At 48.1% G+C, this 21500-nt stretch overlaps 17 non-coding genes and 5 pseudogenes across 17 annotated transcripts; 9 read left to right on the forward strand and 13 right to left on the reverse strand.

The window, feature by feature from the left end:
• The first annotated feature begins 1126 nt into the window (after positions 1-1126).
• Positions 1127-1290, forward strand: LOC135027381 (U1 spliceosomal RNA). Its single transcript, XR_010223864.1, has one exon. It is a non-coding gene; the product is annotated as a U1 spliceosomal RNA (small nuclear RNA).
• Positions 1291-1442: 152 nt separating this feature from the next.
• On the forward strand, positions 1443-1605 carry LOC135027510 (U1 spliceosomal RNA). Its single transcript, XR_010223956.1, has one exon. It is a non-coding gene; the product is annotated as a U1 spliceosomal RNA (small nuclear RNA).
• A 3306-nt stretch (positions 1606-4911) lies between these two features.
• Positions 4912-5075, reverse strand: LOC135027365 (U1 spliceosomal RNA). The gene has a single exon (XR_010223849.1). It is a non-coding gene; the product is annotated as a U1 spliceosomal RNA (small nuclear RNA).
• Positions 5076-5766: 691 nt separating this feature from the next.
• On the reverse strand, positions 5767-5908 carry LOC135027440 (U1 spliceosomal RNA; annotated as a pseudogene).
• Positions 5909-6060: 152 nt separating this feature from the next.
• LOC135027627 (U1 spliceosomal RNA) lies at positions 6061-6224 on the reverse strand. The gene has a single exon (XR_010224042.1). It is a non-coding gene; the product is annotated as a U1 spliceosomal RNA (small nuclear RNA).
• Positions 6225-6916: 692 nt separating this feature from the next.
• On the reverse strand, positions 6917-7058 carry LOC135027437 (U1 spliceosomal RNA; annotated as a pseudogene).
• A 152-nt stretch (positions 7059-7210) lies between these two features.
• Positions 7211-7374, reverse strand: LOC135027305 (U1 spliceosomal RNA). Its single transcript, XR_010223792.1, has one exon. It is a non-coding gene; the product is annotated as a U1 spliceosomal RNA (small nuclear RNA).
• Positions 7375-8066: 692 nt separating this feature from the next.
• Positions 8067-8208, reverse strand: LOC135027487 (U1 spliceosomal RNA; annotated as a pseudogene).
• Positions 8209-8360: 152 nt separating this feature from the next.
• Positions 8361-8524, reverse strand: LOC135027628 (U1 spliceosomal RNA). The gene has a single exon (XR_010224043.1). It is a non-coding gene; the product is annotated as a U1 spliceosomal RNA (small nuclear RNA).
• Positions 8525-9215: 691 nt separating this feature from the next.
• On the reverse strand, positions 9216-9357 carry LOC135027512 (U1 spliceosomal RNA; annotated as a pseudogene).
• Positions 9358-9509: 152 nt separating this feature from the next.
• Positions 9510-9673, reverse strand: LOC135027629 (U1 spliceosomal RNA). Its single transcript, XR_010224044.1, has one exon. It is a non-coding gene; the product is annotated as a U1 spliceosomal RNA (small nuclear RNA).
• A 6417-nt stretch (positions 9674-16090) lies between these two features.
• LOC135027613 (U5 spliceosomal RNA) lies at positions 16091-16206 on the reverse strand. The gene has a single exon (XR_010224029.1). It is a non-coding gene; the product is annotated as a U5 spliceosomal RNA (small nuclear RNA).
• A 274-nt stretch (positions 16207-16480) lies between these two features.
• LOC135027593 (U5 spliceosomal RNA) lies at positions 16481-16596 on the reverse strand. The gene has a single exon (XR_010224010.1). It is a non-coding gene; the product is annotated as a U5 spliceosomal RNA (small nuclear RNA).
• A 286-nt stretch (positions 16597-16882) lies between these two features.
• Positions 16883-16998, reverse strand: LOC135027576 (U5 spliceosomal RNA). Its single transcript, XR_010223994.1, has one exon. It is a non-coding gene; the product is annotated as a U5 spliceosomal RNA (small nuclear RNA).
• A 270-nt stretch (positions 16999-17268) lies between these two features.
• Positions 17269-17384, reverse strand: LOC135027584 (U5 spliceosomal RNA). The gene has a single exon (XR_010224001.1). It is a non-coding gene; the product is annotated as a U5 spliceosomal RNA (small nuclear RNA).
• A 144-nt stretch (positions 17385-17528) lies between these two features.
• Positions 17529-17691, forward strand: LOC135027455 (U1 spliceosomal RNA). The gene has a single exon (XR_010223927.1). It is a non-coding gene; the product is annotated as a U1 spliceosomal RNA (small nuclear RNA).
• Positions 17692-18362: 671 nt separating this feature from the next.
• LOC135027327 (U1 spliceosomal RNA) lies at positions 18363-18526 on the forward strand. The gene has a single exon (XR_010223812.1). It is a non-coding gene; the product is annotated as a U1 spliceosomal RNA (small nuclear RNA).
• Positions 18527-18678: 152 nt separating this feature from the next.
• LOC135027526 (U1 spliceosomal RNA) lies at positions 18679-18830 on the forward strand (annotated as a pseudogene).
• Positions 18831-19512: 682 nt separating this feature from the next.
• LOC135027287 (U1 spliceosomal RNA) lies at positions 19513-19676 on the forward strand. Its single transcript, XR_010223775.1, has one exon. It is a non-coding gene; the product is annotated as a U1 spliceosomal RNA (small nuclear RNA).
• A 152-nt stretch (positions 19677-19828) lies between these two features.
• LOC135027509 (U1 spliceosomal RNA) lies at positions 19829-19991 on the forward strand. Its single transcript, XR_010223955.1, has one exon. It is a non-coding gene; the product is annotated as a U1 spliceosomal RNA (small nuclear RNA).
• Positions 19992-20662: 671 nt separating this feature from the next.
• LOC135027391 (U1 spliceosomal RNA) lies at positions 20663-20826 on the forward strand. Its single transcript, XR_010223873.1, has one exon. It is a non-coding gene; the product is annotated as a U1 spliceosomal RNA (small nuclear RNA).
• Positions 20827-20978: 152 nt separating this feature from the next.
• LOC135027513 (U1 spliceosomal RNA) lies at positions 20979-21141 on the forward strand. Its single transcript, XR_010223958.1, has one exon. It is a non-coding gene; the product is annotated as a U1 spliceosomal RNA (small nuclear RNA).
• Positions 21142-21500: the final 359 nt, after the last annotated feature.

Raw genomic sequence — 21500 nt, forward strand, 5'->3', positions numbered from 1 at the left:
CTGTAACAGCTCCAGAGCTGCTCTGTAAGGCAAGTAAAAGGGTGTGGGCCCTGCAGCACTACCTGTAGTTTGCATTGTGCATTGGAAGGCACAAAGTAAGCAGACAGGAGGAGAAGTCAGGATAGTCCACAAGGGTATAGAAGGGAGGGGCTCAAGAAAAAAGAAGTGGAAACAGACAGCAAACTAGGCTGGAAAGAGACCTGAGACAAAGAGATCTGAATTATATGAGAGCCGACCAGGGGAAACACAAATTATGCAGTCAAGTTTCCCACATTTGGGGAAATCGCAGGGGCAGCACACCCAGGTGAGATACTATAATCAGGACGGTGCTTCTCCCAGGGCAAGGCTCACCCATTGCACTCTGGGTGTGCCACTCCTACGATTTCCCCAAATGTGGGACACTTAACTGCATAATTTGTGTTTCCTCTGGTCGGCTCTCGTATAATTCAGATCTCTTTGTCTCAGGTCTCTCTCATGCCTAGTTTGCTGTCTGTTTCCACTTCTTTTTTCTTGAGCCCCTCCCTTCTATACCCTTGTGCACTATCCTGACTTCTCCTCCCGTCTGCTTACTTTGTGCCTTCCAATGCACAATGCAAACTACAGGTAGTGCTGCAGGGCCCACACCCTTTTACTTGCCTTACAGAGCAGCTCTGGAGCTGTTACAGTGCCCAGCTGCTGCAAGAAATCAGCTTGAATGCTTCATGGGATGGGGCATGGCCAACATGAGCCCCACACCAAAGGAGGGTGGGGGTGTTTAATGCGATCTAGGGGTCATCCAAGCACCGCAAAAGGCTGCCATGTCCTGCACGCCCCTTTTCTCTTTTCATATGCAGATGAGGGTTGAAGCCAACTTTGACCCACTGCTTGGATAACATCACCATATGCAAATCCATCTGCTGCAGGCCTTCCCCCAGGAATGCTTGCACTAGTTGTTGCATTTGGTTTGTTGTTTGGGGGTGCTTCAGTATTAGGCAGCCTTCTGCCCTCCCATGTTCATCTGAAAATATGTGTTCTCCCTGCAGTTGTTGTCCCAAGATGAGAGTTCCCTTGTGCTGCCTCAGTTGAATCTCCTTTACTTGACAGAGATGTGCCTGAGCAGCGGCCCTCCCCAGCCCTATCCCAAATCATACTTATTTTGCATAGGAGACACCATGGTCATGAAAATTGTTCACCCAGGGTGAGGTTCATTCATTGCATTCTGGGTATGCTGACCCCTGTGATTTCCCCAAATGTGGGAAACTCGCCTGCATTATTTGTGGTAGTGGTGGACTGTGTTTGTGTTTTCCGCTGGTCAGCTCTGGTAAAAGTCAGATTTCTTTGTCTCAGATCTTCCTCTAGCCTTGTTCTTCTTTCGAGAGTTCCATTGTGCTGCCTCAGTTGGATCTCCTTCACTTGACAGGGGGGTGCCCGAGCAGCGACCCTCCCCAGCTCTAGCCCAACTCCTAGTTACCTGCCAGGTGAGATACTATGATCTTGAAGGTGCTTCTCCCAGGGCAAGGCTCACCCATTGCACTCTGGGTGTGCTGCCCCTGCGATTTCCCCAAATGTGGGAAACTTGACTGCATAATTTGTGTTTCCCCTGGTCGACTCTCGTATAATTCAGATCTCTTTGTCTCAGGTCTCTCTCCAGCCTAGTTTGCTGTCTGTTTCCACTTCTCTTTTCTTGAGCCGCTCCCTTCTATGCCCTTGCGCACTATCCTGACTTCTCCCGTCTGCTTACTTTGTGCCTTCCAACGCACAATGCGAACTACAGGTAGTGCTCCAGGGCCCACACCCTTTTATTTGCCTTACAGAGCAGCTCTGGAGCTGTTACAGTGCCCAGCTGCTGCAAGAAATCAGCTTGAATGCTTCAGGGGCTGGGGCATAGCCAACATGAGCCCCACACCGAAGGAGGGTGGAGGTGTTTAATGCGAACTAGGGGTCATCCAAGCGCCGCAAAAGGCCGCCATGCCCTGCATAACCCTTTTCTCTTTTCATATGCAGATGAGGGTTCCAGCCAAGTTTGGCCCACTGCTTGGATGACATCACCGTATGCAAATTCGTCTCCTGCAGACCTTCCCCCAGGAATGCTTGTACTAGTTATTGCATATGGTTTGATATTTGATGGTGCTTCAGTATTAGGCAGCCTTCCGCCCTCCCATGTTCATCTGAAAAGATGTGGTCTCCCTGCAGTTGTTGTCCCCAGACGAGAGTTCCCTTGTGCCTCCTCAGTTGAATCTCCTTAACTTGACGGGGGAGGGGCTTGCCCGAGCAGCCACCCTCCCCAGCCCTATCCCAACTCATACTTATTTTGCATATGAGATCTCTATATCATGAAGATTGTTCTCACAGGGTGAGGTTCATCCATTATAGTTTAAAATAGGAAGGTTCAAATTACATATTTGAATTGCATCTATGTGCTGGATTCAAATGTCCCCCCCCCCCCTTCCTTTCTCAATTGTGCCCGTCAGCAGCTATTCTAAGGTTGCTGCCAATGGGTGTGACACATTAATTTCTTCTGTGGGGTACACTGGACTCCACAAGGATTCACATTGGGGTGTAGAGTAGGATCTTGATCTGAGGCACCAACCGGCTCAAAGCTTTTGACTGTTCCCAAGATGCTCAGCGCATTCTCCTCTATAACCCCGCTTCCATGAACAGGGAGCTCAGTTTGTAGTTGGTGCCTTCAGTAGCAGGCCACTTAACAGGGGCCTGCCTCAGGCAGCCTATTCTTAGCTATTAATTTTGACAAGAAAATAAGAACTTTTTTTATGAGAATCTACAAGGGCTGCAGCAGGCTAGGTCTAATAGACATCTTTACTGCAGCTTCATCACTCCCAGCGGCGCTGTATACTCCCGTGCCCTGGTTGCTGGATCACTGCAGCGGAGGCTCCGGTTTCTTCCTAAGGTCAGTCACACACACACCGCCCTTCCGGATCACGAGGCCGCTGATGAGGGGGAGCGTGGCCGTAGGGGGTGGACCGTGTGCGCACTGGCGTGGACACTGATTACTGGGCAGCCGCTCCACAAGCCACCAGGTACAGTTAAGGAGCACAGGTCTGGGGGTTTTTCTCCCATATTAAACCAATTTTGTACTGCCCGCAGCGCATTGTGATAGGTAATAGGGCCTGATTCAGGTTGGGTTGCAATCACAATAAGCGATCCAACTGCAAAAATTGCTAAGAGCATACGCATGTGCCTGCATTTTCTGCGGCACCCCGCAGAGAATGCGATCGCCTCTGCCTGTCAATCGGGGCAGGGGGGGAGAGGGGGGTCAGCAACACTCCATTTCCAAGTCAGGGATGGAGCGGTGCGGGGGCAAGGCTTCAAAATGGGGTCTGCAACGGAGGAGACACAGGGGGCGTGGTCACAGCGGCTGTATGACATCACATTCAGCCGCTGTGATCACAAAAATGGTGGCGGCTTCCTGCGCGCACATACAGTCTGCACCAGCAGAAGGCTACACCATTTTTTATGATCACGCTGAACTGCAGTGCGACTGCAATTACAGCATGGTCAAGAAGGGAGGCGTCATGCTGGGTGGCCATGTCCTGTCACTGTGCAGGAGCCAGCACCGCTCACACACTAGTCCCCGGGTGCAGCCCCCAACCCCCGGGACACCCGGAGCAACAAAATGTAGATTCAGGCCACCAGGCCACGCCCCTACCTATGAAACCATGCCTCCTTTTTACCATTGCGCTGCTTATCTGCGCGCACTGCATTACAATCTCCTTCGCCACCTCTCTGGGTGTCACCAGTGATAGTGACACCTCTGCCATGCTTGTAGCAGCTGGTCCTAAGATCTACGCCTCAAGCCCTGAGTGTTTGCCCTTGTGACTTGTTGATCATCATAGCGAAGCAGATGCTTACAGAAAACTGCAGGGGCTTAGATTGAAAATAAAAAAATTGATGGGTATAAGGTAGAGAGGAGCGGGTTCGGTTCTCCGAGAACCGAATTCCCCACGAACTCCACGTGGTTTACACTGGTCCGAGGCAGGCTCGGTTGTTCCCGCCTGACTCGGAAAACCTGAACAAGGGAAAATGTCATCATCCCGCTGTCGGATTCTCGCGAGATTCGGATTTCATATAAAGAGCTGCGCGTTGCCGCCATTTTTACTCGTGCATTGAAGAGAGAGTGGAGAGGACGTGGCTATGTTCTCTCAGTGGAAATCTCAATATCAGTGCTCAGTATCAGTGGTTACTTATTGCTGCTCAGTAATACTAGTAGTGTGTCTCTCCTGCTCAGTGTCAGTTCTCAGTAGTATCCTCATCAGTGCTCAGTATCACTGCTCATTGTCTTGTGCTGCATTGTGGTGCTCAGCATACTACAGTACATTACTAATAGTCCAGTGCTGCATCTTGCTGCTCAGTGTCAGTTCTAGTATCCTCATCAGTGCTCACTATCACTGCTCATTATATTGTGGTGTTCTGTATACTACAGTAACATAGTAATATAGTAACATATAGTAATATAGTTTTTGAGGTTGAAAAGAGGCAAATTGCCCATCGTGTTCAACCTGTTTTAAGTTGTGATGATTCTACATACTTGCTGAATAATGTTTTATGACTAGTTAACTACTACAACTCATGTTACCCCCGGATTAACCATGTTGATATTTTAAGTATTATAACCTTGGATAGCTTTTTCATTCAGAAATGTATCCATTCCTTTTTTAAATCCAATTACAGAGTCCACCATTACCACCTTCCCTGGCAGGGAATTCCACATCCTGATTGCCCTAACAGTGAAGATCATAGTATCTCACCTGGCAGGTAAGTAGGAGTTGGGCTAGAGCTGTGGAGGATTGCTGCTTGGGCACCCCCTGTCAAGTGAAGGAGATCAAACTGAGGCAGCACAAGGGAACTCTCGAAAGAAGAACAAGGCTAGAGGAAGATCTGAGACAAAGAAATCTGACTTTTACCAGAGCTGACCAGAGGAAAGCACAAACACAGTCCCCCACTACCACAAATAATGCAGTCGAGTTTCCCACATTTGGGGAAATCACAGGGGTCAGCATACCCAGAATGCAATGAATGAACCTCACCCTGGGAGAACAATCTTCATGACCATGGTATCTCCTATGCAAAATAAGTATGATTTGGGATAGGGCTGGGGAGGGCCGCTGCTCAGGCACATCTCTGTCAAGTAAAGGAGATTCAACTGAGGCAGCACAAGGGAACTCTCATCTGGGGACAACAACTGCAGGGAGAACACAAATTTTCAGATGAACATGGGAGGGCAGAAGGCTGCCTAAAACTGAAGCACCCCCAAACAACAAACCAAATGCAACTACTAGTGCAAGCATTCCTGGGGGAAGGCCTGCAGCAGATGGATTTGCATATGGTGATGTCATCCAAGCAGTGGGTCAAAGTTGGCTTCAACCCTCGTCTGCATATGAAAAGAAAAAAGGGGTGTGCAGGGCATGGCGGTCTTTTGCGGCGCTTGGATGACCCCTAGTTCGCATTAAACACCTCCACCCTCCTTCGGTGTGGGGCTCATGTTGGCTATGCCCCAGCCCCTGAAGCATTCAAGCTGATTTCTTGCAGCAGCTGGGCACTGTAACAGCTCCAGAGCTGCTCTGTAAAGCAAGTAAAAGGGTGTGGGCCCTGCAGCACTACCTGTAGTTTGCATTGTGCATTGGAAGGCACAAAGTAAGCAGACGGGAGAAGTCAGGATAGTGCACAAGGGTATAGAAGGAGGGGCTCAAGAAAAAAGAAGTGGAAACAGACAGCAAACTAGGCTGGAGAGAGACCTGAGACAAAGAGATCTGAATTATATGAGAGCCGACCAGGGGAAACACAAATTATGCAGTCAAGTTTCCCACATTTGGGGAAATCGCAGGGGCAGCACACCCAGAGTGCAATGGGTGAGCCTTGCCCTGGGAGAAGCATCTTCATGATCATAGTATCTCACCTGGCAGGTAAGTAGGAGTTGGGCTAGAGCTGGGGAGGGTCGCTGCTCGGGCACCCCCCTGTCAAGTGAAGGAGATCCAACTGAGGCAGCACAAGGGAACTCTCGAAAGAAGAACAAGGCTAGAGGAAGATCTGAGACAAAGAAATCTGACTTTTACCCGAGCTGACCAGAGGAAAGCACAAACACAGTCCCCCACTACCACAAATAATGCAGTTGAGTTTCCCACATTTGGGGAAATCACAGGGGTCAGCATACCCAGAATGCAATGAATGAACCTAACCCTGGGAGAACAATCTTCATGACCATGGTATCTCCTATGCAAAATAAGTATGATTTGGGATAGGGCTGGGGAGGGCCGCTGCTCAGGCACATCTCTGTCAAGTAAAGGAGATTCAACTGAGGCAGCACAAGGGAACTCTCATCTGGGGACAACAACTGCAGGGAGAACACATATTTTCAGATGAACATGGGAGGGCAGAAGGCTGCCTAATACTGAAGCACCCCCAAACAACAAACCAAATGCAACAACTAGTGAAAGCATTCCTGGGGGAAGGCCTGCAGCAGATGGATTTGAATATGGTGATGTCATCCAAGCAGTGGGTCAAAGTTGGCTTCAACCCTCGTCTGCATATGAAAAGAATAAAGGGGTGTGCAGGGCATGGCGGCCTATTGCGGCGCTTGGATGACCCCTAGTTCGCATTAAACACCTCCACCCTCCTTCGGTGTGGGGCTCATGTTGGCTATGCCCCAGCCCCTGAAGCATTCAAGCTGATTTCTTGCAGCAGCTGGGCACTGTAACAGCTCCAGAGCTGCTCTGTAAAGCAAGTAAAAGGGTGTGGGCCCTGCAGCACTACCTGTAGTCTGCATTGTGCGTTGGAAGGCACAAAGTAAGCAGACGGGAGAAGTCAGGATAGTGCACAAGGGTATAGAAGGGAGGGGCTCAAGAAAAAAGAAGTGGAAACAGACAGCAAACTAGGCTGGAGAGAGACCTGAGACAAAGAGATCTGAATTATATGAGAGACGACCAGGGGAAACACAAATTATGCAGTCAAGTTTCCCACATTTGGGGAAATCGCAGGGGCAGCACACCCAGAGTGCAATGGGTGAGCCTTGCCCTGGGAGAAGCATCTTCATGATCATAGTATCTCACCTGGCAGGTAAGTAGGAGTTGGGCTAGAGCTGGGGAGGGTCGCTGCTCGGGCACCCCCCTGTCAAGTGAAGGAGATCCAACTGAGGCAGCACAAGGGAACTCTCGAAAGAAGAACAAGGCTAGAGGAAGATCTGAGACAAAGAAATCTGACTTTTACCAGAGCTGACCAGAGGAAAGCACAAACACAGTCCCCCACTACCACAAATAATGCAGTTGAGTTTCCCACATTTGAGGAAATCACAGGGGTCAGCATACCCAGAATGCAATGAATGAACCTAACCCTGGGAGAACAATCTTCATGACCATGGTATCTCCTATGCAAAATAAGTATGATTTGGGATAGGGCTGGGGAGGGCCGCTGCTCAGGCACATCTCTGTCAAGTAAAAGAGATTCAACTGAGGCAGCACAAGGGAATTCTCATCTGGGGACAACAACTGCAGGGAGAACACATATTTTCAGATGAACATGGGAGGGCAGAAGGCTGCCTAAAACTGACGCACCCCCAAACAACAAACCAAATGCAACTACTAGTGCAAGCATTCCTGGGGGAAGGCCTGCAGCAGATGGATTTGCATATGGTGATGTCATCCAAGCAGTGGGTCAAAGTTGGCTTCAACCCTCATCTGCATATGAAAAGAAAAAAGGGGTGTGCAGGGCATGGCGGCCTTTTGCGGCGCTTGGATGACCCCTAGTTCGCATTAAACACCTCCACCCTCCTTCGGTGTGGGGCTCATGTTGGCTATGCCCCAGCCCCTGAAGCATTCAAGCTGATTTCTTGCAGCAGCTGGGCACTGTAACAGCTCCAGAGCTGCTCTGTAAAGCAAGTAAAAGGGTGTGGGCCCTGCAGCACTACCTGTAGTTTGCATTGTGCGTTGGAAGGCACAAAGTAAGCAGACGGGAGAAGTCAGGATAGTGCACAAGGGTATAGAAGGGAGGGGCTCAAGAAAAAAGAAGTGGAAACAGACAGCAAACTAGGCTGGAGAGAGACCTGAGACAAAGAGATCTGAATTATATGAGAGCCGACCAGGGGAAACACAAGTTATGCAGTCAAGTTTCCCACATTTGGGGAAATCGCAGGGGCAGCACACCCAGAGTGCAATGGGTGAGCCTTGCCCTGGGAGAAGCATCTTCATGATCATAGTATCTCACCTGGCAGGTAAGTAGGAGTTGGGCTAGAGCTGGGGAGGGTCGCTGCTCGGGCACCCCCCTGTCAAGTGAAGGAGATCCAACTGAGGCAGCACAAGGGAACTCTCGAAAGAAGAACAAGGCTAGAGGAAGATCTGAGACAAAGAAATCTGACTTTTACCAGAGCTGACCAGAGGAAAGCACAAACACAGTCCCCCACTACCACAAATAATGCAGTTGAGTTTCCCACATTTGGGGAAATCACAGGGGTCAGCATACCCAGAATGCAATGAATGAACCTAACCCTGGGAGAACAATCTTCATGACCATGGTATCTCCTATGCAAAATAAGTATGATTTGGGATAGGGCTGGGGAGGGCCGCTGCTCAGGCACATCTCTGTCAAGTAAAGGAGATTCAACTGAGGCAGCACAAGGGAACTCTCATCTGGGGACAACAACTGCAGGGAGAACACATATTTTCAGATGAACATGGGAGGGCAGAAGGCTGCCTAATACTGAAGCACCCCCAAACAACAAACCAAATGCAACAACTAGTGCAAGCATTCCTGGGGGAAGGCCTGCAGCAGATGGATTTGAATATGGTGATGTCATCCAAGCAGTGGGTCAAAGTTGGCTTCAACCCTCGTCTGCATATGAAAAGAATAAAGGGGTGTGCAGGGCATGGCGGCCTTTTGCGGCGCTTGGATGACCCCTAGTTCGCATTAAACACCTCCACCCTCCTTCGGTGTGGGGCTCATGTTGGCTATGCCCCAGCCCCTGGAGCATTCAAGCTGATTTCTTGCAGCAGCTGGGCACTGTAACAGCTCCAGAGCTGCTCTGTAAAGCAAGTAAAAGGGTGTGGGCCCTGCAGCACTACCTGTAGTTTGCATTGTGCGTTGGAAGGCACAAAGTAAGCAGACGGGAGAAGTCAGGATAGTGCACAAGGGTATAGAAGGGAGGGGCTCAAGAAAAAGTAGTGGAAACAGACAGCAAACTAGGCTGGAGAGCGACCTGAGACAAAGAGATCTGAATTATATGAGAGCCGACCAGGGGAAACACAAATTATGCAGTCAAGTTTCTCACATTTGGGGAAATCGCAGGGGCAGCACACCCAGAGTGCAATGGGTGAGCCTTGCCCTGGGAGAAGCATCTTCATGATCATAGTATCTCACCTGGCAGGTAAGTAGGAGTTGGGCTAGAGCTGGGGAGGGTCGCTGCTCGGGCACCCCCCTGTCAAGTGAAGGAGATCCAACTGAGGCAGCACAAGGGAACTCTCGAAAGAAGAACAAGGCTAGAGGAAGATCTGAGACAAAGAAATCTGACTTTTACCAGAGCTGACCAGAGGAAAGCACAAACACAGTCCCCCACTACCACAAATAATGCAGTTGAGTTTCCCACATTTGGGGAAATCACAGGGGTCAGCATACCCAGAATGCAATGAATGAACCTAACCCTGGGAGAACAATCTTCATGACCATGGTATCTCCTATGCAAAATAAGTATGATTTGGGATAGGGCTGGGGAGGGCCGCTGCTCAGGCACATCTCTGTCAAGTAAAGGAGATTCAACTGAGGCAGCACAAGGGAACTCTCATCTGGGGACAACAACTGCAGGGAGAACACATATTTTCAGATGAACATGGGAGGGCAGAAGGCTGCCTAATACTGAAGCACCCCCAAACAACAAACCAAATGCAACAACTAGTGCAAGCATTCCTGGGGGAAGGCCTGCCGCAGATGGATTTGCATATGGTGATGTCATCCAAGCAGTGGGTCAAAGTTGGTTCAAACACCTTTGCAAAGTTCTATAAGTTTGATACCCTGGCTGAGGAGGACCTCCTGTTTGCTCAATCGGTGCTGCAGAGTCATCCGCACTCTCCTGCCCGTTTGGGAGCTTTGGTATAATCCCCATGGTCCTTACGGAGTCCCCAGCATCCTCTAGGACGTAAGAGAAAATAAGATTTTAAACCTACCGGTAAATCTTTTTCTCGTAGTCCGTAGAGGATGCTGGGTGCCCGTCCCAAGTGCGGTCTACTTCTGCAAGACTTGTATATAGTTATTGCTTACATAAGGGTTATATGTTAGTTTTCATCGGTCTTGGACTGATGCTATGTTGTTTTCATACTGTTAACTGGGTAGTATATCACAAGTTATACGGTGTGATTGGTGTGGCTGGTATGAATCTTGACCTTGGATTAACAAAAATCCTTTCCTCGTACTGTCCGTCTCCTCTGGGCACAGTTTCTCTAACTGAGGTATGGAGGAGGGGCATAGAGGGAGGAGCCAGTGCACACCCAGATCTAAAGTCTTTCTTAAAGTGCCCATGTCTGCTGCGGAGCCCGTCTATCCCCCATGGTCCTTACGGAGTCCCCATCATCCTCTACGGATTACGAGAAAAAAAAATTACCGGTAGGTTTAAAATGTTATTTTTTTCTCTGCAACCCACTGCTAAATTGTGCTTCCTAGCTGTTTTTTATAAAATCACTTAATTAAATCTAACTCTGATTACGTCAGAGAAGGCCAGATACCCTACACCATAAGAGGGGGTTTGAAATTTTGACTTGTCTACTTAAAGATCACCAAAATCTGATGACAAGGTCAATTACATCCCTGGGTGGGATTGAACCACCAACCTTTTGGTTAATAGCCCATGTAAGTGCAAGAAATCCTGAAGCACTCACTCATCATGGGAAAGTACCAATGTGTATCTTACAAAAATTCTCCAGAATATTGACTTTTTAAAGTTTTTCTAGGAAACGTTCTAGATGAATGATTATTAGCCTTTGTCAGTATTGACTTTTGCAAGGTGTCTCTGTGGCGCAATCGGTTAGCATGTTTGGCTATTAACCAAAAGGTTGGTGGTTCAATCCCTAGTTTTTCACCTATTACTGAAATAAACTTGCTTCATTGGAAAGGCATCAAAGATGCATCCTCATTTCAATGTCTACTGAAATAATACAGGTTGACACCAGGAAACGTCACTGCATCCTTGCTGCTTCCTCATGGGGAAGTCTGTTTAATGTGAAAACAAGGTGATATCTAATCAGCACACAGGTAAGGAATTAAGAAAATCTTTCTTTATGGGTGAAGATGTTTCTCACAAATTGTTGTCCCAATGCATCATTGAAATTCAAGATGGAAGATGATTTTCATATATCACTTGTACATTTTGCATTGCTCTTCTGGTGACAATGTAGTTTGTTTTTGTCAATTACCATTTCAGTAATAGGGTAAAGAAAATTAAGTGGATTTTTTAAAGAAAACAATGCTGTCAATATACTATTAAAACAAATTAAAATGATAAAAGTTATTGTACTTTAAGTAAAAATAAAAGAGCCAAAATATCAATCCCAGTTTTTGATTACTTTAATTATAAAAAAAAAAATGCACATAGCAGAGGATAGTTTCGATCAATCAACCTCTGGGTTATGGGCCCAGCATGCTTCCATTGCACTACTCTGCTGCTCATGGAAGTGTAAGAGATCCTGAAGACTAAATTGATTAAAGGCCTAAAAGTACTGGACTATAAGGAAAGACTTACTAGGCTGAATATTTATACACTAGAAAAGAGGTGCCTAAGAGGAGATATTATTAATATCTTCAAATATGTAAAGATACATAACAAAGAGTTATCAGAGGAATTATTTATTAAAAGAACACGTGGTCACTCGCTGCGACTGGAGGAAAGTTCAGAACGCAATGGAGGAAAGGTTTCTTCACTGTTAGGGCAATCAGGATGTGGAATTCCCTGCCAGGGAAGGTGGTAATGGCGGACTCTGTAATTGGATTTAAAAAAGGAATGGATACATTTCTGAATGAAAAAGCTATCCAAGGTTATAATACTTAAAATATCAACATGGTTAATCCGGGGTTAACATGAGTTATAGTAGCTAACTAGTCATAAAACATTATTCAGCAAGTATGTAGAATCATCACAACTTAAAACAGGTTGAACACGATGGGCAATTTGCCTCTATTCAACCTCAAAAACTATGTTACTATATTACTATGTTATTGTAGTATACAGAACACCACAATGCAATGAGCAGTGATAGTGAGCACTGATGAGGATACTAGAACTGACACTGAGCAGCAAGATGCAGCACTGGACTATTAGTAATGTACTGTAGTATGCTGAGCACCACAATGCAGCACAAGACAATGAGCAGTGATACTGAGCACTGATGAGGATACTACTGAGAACTGACACTGAGCAGGAGAGACACACTACTAGTATTACTGAGCAGCAATAAGTAACCACTGATACTGAGCACTGATATTGAGATTTCCACTGAGAGAACATAGCCACGTCCTCTCCGCTCTCTCTTCAATGCACGAGTAAAAATGGCAGCAACGCGCAGCTCTTTATATGGAATCCGAATCTCGCGAGAATCCGACAGCGGGATGATGACATTTTCCCTTGTTCAGGTTTTCCGAGTCAGGCGGGAACAACCGAGCCTGCCTCGGACCAGTGTAAACCACGTGGAGTTCGTGGGGAATTCGGTTCTCGGAGAACCGAACCCGCTCCTCTCTACCTTATACCCATCAATTTTTTTATTTTCAATCTAAGCCCCTGCAGTTTTCTGTAAGCATCTGCTTCGCTATGATGATCAACAAGTCACAAGGGCAAACACTCAGGGTTTGAGGCGTAGATCTTAGGACCAGCTGCTACAAGCATGGCAGAGGTGTCACTATCACTGGTGACACCCAGAGAGGTGGCGAGGGAGATTGTAATGCAGTGCGCGCAGATAAGCAGCGCAATGGTAAAAAGGAGGCATGGTTTCATAGGTAGGAGCGTGGCCTGGTGGCCTGAATCTACATTTTGTTGCTCCGGGTGTCCCGGGGGTTGGGGGCTGCACCCGGGGACTAGTGTGTGAGCGGTGCTGGCTCCTGCACAGTGACAGGGCATGGCCACCCAGCATGACGCCTCCCTTCTTGACCATGCTGTAATTGCAGTCGCACTGCAGTTCAGCGTGATCATAAAAAATGGTGTAGGCTCCTGCTGGTGCAGACTGTATGTGCGCGCAGGAAGCCGCCACCATTTTTGTGATCACAGCGGCTGAATGTGATGTCATACAGCCGCTGTGACCACGCCCCCTGTGTCTCCTCCGTTGCAGACCCCATTTTGAAGCCTTGCCCCCGCACCGCTCCATCCCTGACTTGGAAATGGAGTGTTGCTGACCCACCTCTCCCCCCCTTCCCCGCCCCGATTGACAGGCAGAGGCGATCACATTCTCTGCGGGGTGCCGCAGAAAATGCAGGCACATGCGTATGCTCTTAGCAATTTTTGCAGTTGGATCGCTTATTGTGATTGCAATCCAACCTGAATCAGGCCCTATTACCTATCACAATGCGCTGCGGGCAGTACAAAATTGGGTTAATATAGGAGAAAAAACCCCAGACCTGTGCTCCTTAACTGTACCTGGTGGCTAGTGGAGCGGCTGCCCAGTAATCAGTGTCCACCGCAGTGCGCACACGGCCCACCCCCTACGGCCTCGCTCCCCTTCATCAGCGGCCTCGTGATCCGGAAGGGTGGTGTGTGTGTGACTGACCTTAGGATGAAACCGGAGCCTCCGCTGCAGTGACCCAGCAACCAGGGCACGGGAGTATACAGCGCCGCTGGGAGTGATGAAGCTGCAGTAAAGATGTCTATTAGACCTAGCCTGCTGCAGCCCTTGTAGATTCTCATAAAACAAGTTCTTCTTTTCTTGTCAAAATTAATAGCTAAGAATAGGCTGCCTGAGGCAGGCCCCTGTTAATTGGCCTGCTACTGAAGGCACCAACTACAAACTGAGCTCCCTGTTCATGGAAGCGGGGTTATAGAGGAGAATGCACTGAGCTTCTTGGGAACAGTCAAAAGCTTTGAGCCGGTTGGTGCCTCAGATCAAGATCCTACTCTACACCCCAATGTGAATCCTTGTGGAGTCCAGTGTACCCCACAGAAGAAATTAATGTGTCACACCCATTGGCAGCAACCTTAGAATAGCTGCTGACGGGCACAATTGAGAAAGGAAGGGGGGGGGGGACATTTGAATCCAGCACATAGATGCAATTCAAATATGTAATTTGTACCTTCCTATTTTAAAATATAATGGATGAACCTCACCCTGTGAGAACAATCTTCATGATCAAGAGATCTAATATGTAAAATAAGTATGAGTTGGGATAGGGCTGGGGAGGGTGGCAGCTCGGGCAGCCCCTCCCCCGTCAAGTTAAGGAGATTCAACTGAGGAAGCACAAGGGAACTCTCGTCTGGGGACAACAACTGCAGGGAGACCACATCTTTTCAGATGAACATGGGAGGGCGGAAGGCTGCCTAATACTGAAGCACCATCAAATATCAAACCATATCCAACAACTAGTACAAGCATTCCTGGGGGAAGGTCTGCAGCAGACGGATTTGCATACGGTGATGTCATCCAAGCAGTGGGCCAAAGTTGGCTGGAACCCTCATCTGCATATAAAAAGAGAAAAGGGGCATGCAGGGCATGGCGGCCTTTTGCAGTGCTTGGATGACCCCTAGTTCGCATTAAACACCCCCACCCTCCTTTGGTGTGGGGCTCATGTTGGCCATGCCCCATCCCCTGAAGCATTCATGCTGATTTCTTGCAGCAGCTGGGCACTGTAACAGCTCCAGAGCTGCTCTGTAAGGCAAGTAAAAGGGTGTGGGCCCTGCAGCGCCACCTGTAGTTCGCATTGTGCGTTGGAAGGCACAAAGTAAGCAGACGGGAGGAGAAGTCAGGATAGTACACAAGGGCATCCTTTTCTCTTAGTCCGTAGAGGATGCTGGGGTCACATTAAGAACCATGGGGTATAGACGGGATCCGCAAGAGACATGGGCACTTTAAGACTTTCAAAGGGTGTGAACTGGCTCCTCCCTCTATGCCCCTCCTCCAGACTCCAGTTATAGGAACTGTGCCCAGGGAGACGGACATTTCGAGGAAAGGATTTATTGTTAAACTAAGGTGAGCATCTTACCAGCTCACACCTTAAGCATGCCGCAGAACGTGGCATTCAACAGAACACAAGCCAACGGCATGAACAATTGCAGCAAAAAGCTGACCAGAACCGTAACACAACATGTGTATAACCACAAGTAATAACTGCAGACACAGTATGGACTGGGACGGGTGCCCAGCATCCTCTACGTACTAAGAGAAAAGGATTTACCGGTAGGTATTAAAATCCTATTTTCTCATACGACCTAGAGGATGCTGGGGTCACATTAAGAACCATGGGGTTATACCAAAGCTCTTGAACGGGTGGGAGAGTGCGTACGACTCTGCAGCACCGAATGACCCAACTTGAGGTTATCATCAGCCAAGGTATCAAACTTGTAAAACTTAGCAAAAGTGTTTACTAAATAGCTGCTCGGCAAAGTTGCAATGCCGAGACTCCCCGACCAGCTGCCCAGGATGAACCCACCTTTCTAGTAGAATGGGTCTTCACCTAATTCAGTAACGGCAATCCTGCCGTGGAATGAGCATGCTGAATCTTACCACAGATCCAGCGCATAATGGTCTGCATGGAAGCAGGACACCCAATCATGTTGGGAGCATACAGGACAAACAGAGCCTCTGTTTTCCTAATCTGAACCGTTCTGGTGACATAAATTTTCAAAGTTCTGACCACAGCCAGAGACTTTGACTCAACGAAGGTGTCAGTGGCCAAAGGCACCATGTGGAAAGATGAACCACCTTCGGCAGAAATTGTTGACGTGTCCTCAATTCTGCTCTATCTTCTTGTGATACTGCATGGTTTGTACTGTTTTCCATGTGCTCCCAGATCTTTCAAGCAAGTAGCATGGTCAAGAAAGTTCTGTTTGAAAAGAAACAAACATTTACTGTCATTGTTATGCAAATAAACTTACATTAAAGCTAACAAGAAAGCACACTCGTTCTGTCTTTAAACTGATAAAAGAAACCCCAATAATATGGGGCATGCAAAAATTGAGATAAAACTCAGTTTTGCTCCTCTCCACGGAAATCTTTAATAAAAGGCGAAATATTTGTTAGTTCTGAAGAGAAACCAGAGCATGACCAAGATTCCACCTGTCGCCTGAGTGCCATGCCAGCAGTTCTCATTCAGCTCAAAGTGAGCACCCAATTTGAATGAAAGAAAGCAGATTTCTCACCAGGCTTCCCCTTGCTATAAACATGGTTTGTACTCTTTTCCATGTGCTCCCAGATCTTTCAAGCAATTAGTATAGTCAAGAAAGTTCTGTTTGAAAAGAAACAAACATTTACTGTCATTTCTACGCAAATGAGCTTACATTAAAGCACACTCGTTCTATCTTTAAACTGATAAAAGAAACCCCAATAAGACGGGGCATGCAAAAATTTAGATAAAACTCAGTTTTGCTCCTCTCCACGGAAATCTTTAGTAAAAGGCGAAAGATTTGTTCGTTCTGAAGAGAAACCAGAGCATGACCAAGATTCCACCTGTCGCCTGAGTGCCATGCCAGCAGTCCTCATTCAGCTCAAAGTGAGCACCCAATTTGAAAGAAAGAAAGCAGATTTCTCACCAGGCTTCCCCTTGCTATAAGCATGGTTTGTACTCTTTTCCATGTGCTCCCAGATCTTTCAAGCAATTAGTATGGTCAAGAAAGTTCTGCTTGAAAAGAAACAGACATTTATTGTCATTGTTATGCAAATAAACTTACATTAAAGCTAACAAGAAAGCACACTCGTTCTGTCTTTAATCCGATAAAAGAAACCCCAATAATATGGGGCATGCAAAAATTGAGATAAAACTCAGTTTTGCTCCTCTCCACGGAAATCTTTAGTAAAAGGCGAAAGATTTGTTCGTTCTGAAGAGAAACCAGAGCATGACCAAGATTCCACCTGTCGCCTGAGTGCCGTGCCAGCAGTCCTCATTCAGATCAAAGTGAGCGCCCAATTTGAAAGAAAGCAGATTTCTCACCTGTCTTCTCCTTGCTATAAGCATGGTTTGTACTGTATTCCATGTGCTCCCAGATCTTTCAAGCAAGTAGCATGGTCAAGAAAGTTCTGTTTGAAAAGAAACAAACATTTACTGTCATTTCTATGCAAATGAGCTTACATTAAAGCACACTCATTCTATCTTTAAACCGATAAAAGAAACCCCAAAAAGATGGGGCATGCAAAAATTGAGATAAAACTCGGTTTTGCTCCTCTCCACGGAAATCTTTAGTAAAAGGCGAAAGATTTGTTCGTTCTGAAGAGAAACCAGAGCATGACCAAGATTTTTATCTGAAAATATGTGTTCTCCCTGCAGTTGTTGTCCCCAGATGAGAGTTCCCTTGTGCTGCCTCAGTTGAATCTCCTTTACTTGACAGGGGGATGCTCGAGCAGCGACCCTCCCCAGCTCTAGCCCAACTCCTACTTACCTGCCAGGTGAGATACTATGATCATGAAGGTGCTTCTCCCAGGGCAAGGCTCACCCATTGCACTCTGGGTGTGCTGCTTCTGCGATTTCCCCAAATGTGGGAAACTTGACTGCATAATTTGTGTTTCCCCTGGTCGGCTCTCGTATAATTCAGATCTCTTTGTCTCAGGTCTCTCTCCAGCCTAGTTTGCTGTCTGTTTCTACTTCTCTTTTCTTGAGCCGCTCCCTTCTATGCCCTTGCGCACTATCCTGACTTCTCCCGTCTGCTTACTTCGTGCCTTCCAACGCACAATGCAAACTACAGGTAGTGCTGCAGGACCCACACCCTTTTACTTGCCTTACAGAGCGTCTCTGGAGCAGTTACAGTGCCCAGCTGCTGCAAGAAATCAGCTTGAATGCTTCAGGGGCTGGGGAATAGCCAACATGAGCCCCACACCGAAGGAGGGTGGAGGTGTGTAATGCGAACTAGGGGTCATCCAAGCGCCGCAAAAGGCCGCCATGCCCTGCACGCCCCTTGTCTCTTTTCATATGCAGACGAGGGTTGAAGCCAACTTTGACCCACTGTTTGGATGACATCACCATATGCAAATCCATCTGCTGCAGGCCTTCCCCCAGGAATGCTTGCACTAGTTGTTGCATTTGGTTTGTTGTTTGGGGGTGCTTCAGTATTAGGCAGCCTTCTGCCCTCCCATGTTCATCTGAAAATATGTGTTCTCCCTGCAGTTGTTGTCCCCAGATGAGAGTTCCCTTGTGCTGCCTCAGTTGAATCTCCTTTACTTGACAGAGATGTGCCTGAGCAGCGGCCCTCCCCAGCCCTATCCCAAATCATACTTATTTTGCATAGGCGATACCATGGTCATGAAGATTGTTCTCCCAGGGTGAGGTTCATTCATTGCATTCTGGGTATGCTGACCCCTGTGATTTCCCCAAATGTGGGAAACTCGACTGCATTATTTGTGGTAGTGGGGGACTGTGTTTGTGCTTTCCTCTGGTCAGCTCTGGTAAAAATCAGATTTCTTTATCTCAGATCTTCCTCTAGCCTTGTTCTTCTTTCGAGAGTTCCCTTGTGCTGCCTCAGTTGGATCTCTTTCACTTGACAGGGGGGTGCCCGAGCAGCGACCCTCCCCAGCTCTAGCCCAACTCCTACTTACCTGCCAGGTGAGATACTATGATCATGAAGGTGCTTCTCCCAGGGCAAGGCTCACCCATTGCACTCTGGTTGTGCTTCCCCTGTGATTTCCCCAAATGTGGGAAACTTGACTGCATAATTTGTGTTTCCCTTGGTCGGCTCTCGTAGAATTCAGATCTCTTTGTCTCAGGTCTCTCTCCAGCCTAGTTTGCTGTCTGTTTCCACTTCTCTTTTCTTGAGCCGCTCCCTTCTATGCCCTTGCGCACTATCCTGACTTCTCCCATCTGCTTACTTCGTGCCTTCCAACGCACAATGCAAACTACAGGTAGTGCTGCAGGGCCCACACCCTTTTACTTGCCTTACAGAGCAGCTCTGGAGCAGTTACAGTGCCCAGCTGCTGCAAGAAATCAGCTTGAATGCTTCAGGGGCTGGGGCATAGCCAACATGAGCCCCACACCGAAGGAGGGTGGAGGTGTGTAATGCGAACTAGGGGTCATCCAAGCGCCGCAAAAGGCCGCCATGCCCTGCACGCCCCTTTTCTCTTTTCATATGCAGACGAGGGTTGAAGCCAACTTTGACCCACTGCTTGGATGGCATCACCATATGCAAATCCATCTGCTGCAGGCCTTCCCCCAGGAATGCTTGCACTAGTTGTTGCATTTGGTTTGTTGTTTGGGGGTGCTTCAGTATTAGGCAGCCTTCTGCCCTCCCATGTTCATCTGAAAATATGTGTTCTCCCTGCAGTTGTTGTCCCCAGATGAGAGTTCCCTTGTGCTGCCTCAGTTGAATCTCCTTTACTTGACAGAGATGTGCCTGAGCAGCGGCCCTCCCCAGCCCTATCCCAAATCATACTTATTTTGCATAGGAGAGACCATGGTCTTGAAGATTGTTCTCCCAGGGTGAGGTTCATTCATTGCATTCTGGGTATGCTGACCCCTGTGATTTCCCCAAATGTGGGAAACTCAACTGCATTATTTGTGGTAGTGGGGGACTGTGTTTGTGCTTTCCTCTGGTCAGCTCTTTTAAAAGTCAGATTTCTTTGTTTCAGTTCTTCCTCTAGCCTTGTTCTTCTTTCGAGAGTTCCCTTGTGCTGCCTCAGTTGGATCTCCTTCACTTGACAGGGGGGTGCCCGAGCAGCGACCCTCCCCAGCTCTAGCCCAACTTCTACTTACCTGCCAGGTGAGATACTATAATCATGAAGGTGCTTCTCCCAGGGCAAGGCTCACCCATTGCACTCTGGATGTGCTGCCCCTGCGATTTCCCCAAATGTGGGAAACTTGACTGCATAATTTGTGTTTCCCCTGGTCGGCTCTCGTATAATTCAGATCTCTTTGTCTCAGGTCTCTCTCCAGCCTAGTTTGCTGTCTGTTTCCACTTCTCTTTTTTTAAGCCGCTCCATTCTATGGCCTTGCGCACTATCCTTACTTCTCCCGTCTGCTTACTTTGTGCCTTCCAATGCACAATGCAAACTACAGGTAGTGCTGCAGGGCCCACACCCTTTTACTTGCAGTACAGAGCAGCTCTGGAGCTGTTACAGTGCCCAGCTACTGCAAGAAATCAGCTTGAATGCTTCAGGGGCTGGGGCATAGCCAACATGAGCCCCACACCAAAGGAGGGTGGAGGTGTTTAATGCGAACTAGGGGTCATCCAAGCGCCGCAAAAGGCCGCCATGCCCTGCACGCCCCTTTTCTCTTTTCATATGCAGACGAGGGTTGAAGCCAACTTTGACCCACTGCTTGGATGACATCACCATATGCAAATCCATCTGCTGCAGGCCTTCCCCCAGGAATGCTTGCACTAGTTGTTGCATTTGGTTTGTTGTTTGGGGGTGCTTCAGTATTAGGCAGCCTTCTGCCCTCCCATGTTCATCTGAAAATATGTGTTCTCCCTGCAGTTGTTGTCCCCAGATGAGAGTTCCCTTATGCTGCCTCAGTTGAATCCCCTTTACTTGACAGAGATGTGCCTGAGCAGCGGCCCTCCCCAGCCCTATCCCAAATCATACTTATTTTGCATAGGAGATACCATGGTCATGAAGATTATTCTCCCAGTGTGAGGTTCATTCATTGCATTCTGGGTATGCTGACCCCTGTGATTTCCCCAAATGTGTGAAACTCGACAGCATTATTTGTGGTAGTGGGGGACTGTGTTTGTGTTTTCCTCTGGTCAGCTCAGGTAAAAGTCAGATTTCTTTGTCTCAGATCTTCCTCTAGCCTTGTTCTTCTTTCGAGAATTCCCTTGTGCTGCCTCAGTTGGATCTCCTTCACTTGACAGGGGGGTACCCGAGCAGCGACCCTCCCCAGCTCTAGCCCAACACCTACTTACCTGCCAGGTGAGATACTATGATCACGTAGGTGCTTCTCCCAGGGCAAGGCTCACCCATTGCACTCTGGGTGTGCTGCTCCTGTGATTTCCCCAAATGTGGGAAACTTGACTGCATAATTTGTGTTTCCCCTGGTCGGCTCTCGTATAATTCAGATCTCTTTGTCTCAGGTCTCTCTCCAGCCTAGTTTGCTGTCTGTTTCCACTTCTCTATTCTTAAGTGCCTTCCAATGCACAATGCAAACTACAGGTAGTGCTGCAGGGCCCACACCCTTTTACTTGCCGTACAGAGCAGCTCTGGAGCTGTTACAGTGCCCAGCTGCTGCAAGAAATCAGCTTGAATGCTTCAGGGGCTGGGGCATAGCCAACATGAGCCCCACACCGAAGGAGGGTGGGGGTGTTTAATGCGAACTAAGGGTCATCCAAGCGCCGCAAAAGGCCGCCATGCCCTGCATACCCCTTTTCTCTTTTCATATGCAGATGAGGGTTCCAGCCAACTTTGGCCCACTGCTTGGAT

The sequence above is a fragment of the Pseudophryne corroboree genome, unplaced genomic scaffold (assembly GCF_028390025.1).
Source record: "Pseudophryne corroboree isolate aPseCor3 unplaced genomic scaffold, aPseCor3.hap2 scaffold_464, whole genome shotgun sequence".
Lineage (NCBI taxonomy): Eukaryota > Metazoa > Chordata > Amphibia > Anura > Myobatrachidae > Pseudophryne > Pseudophryne corroboree.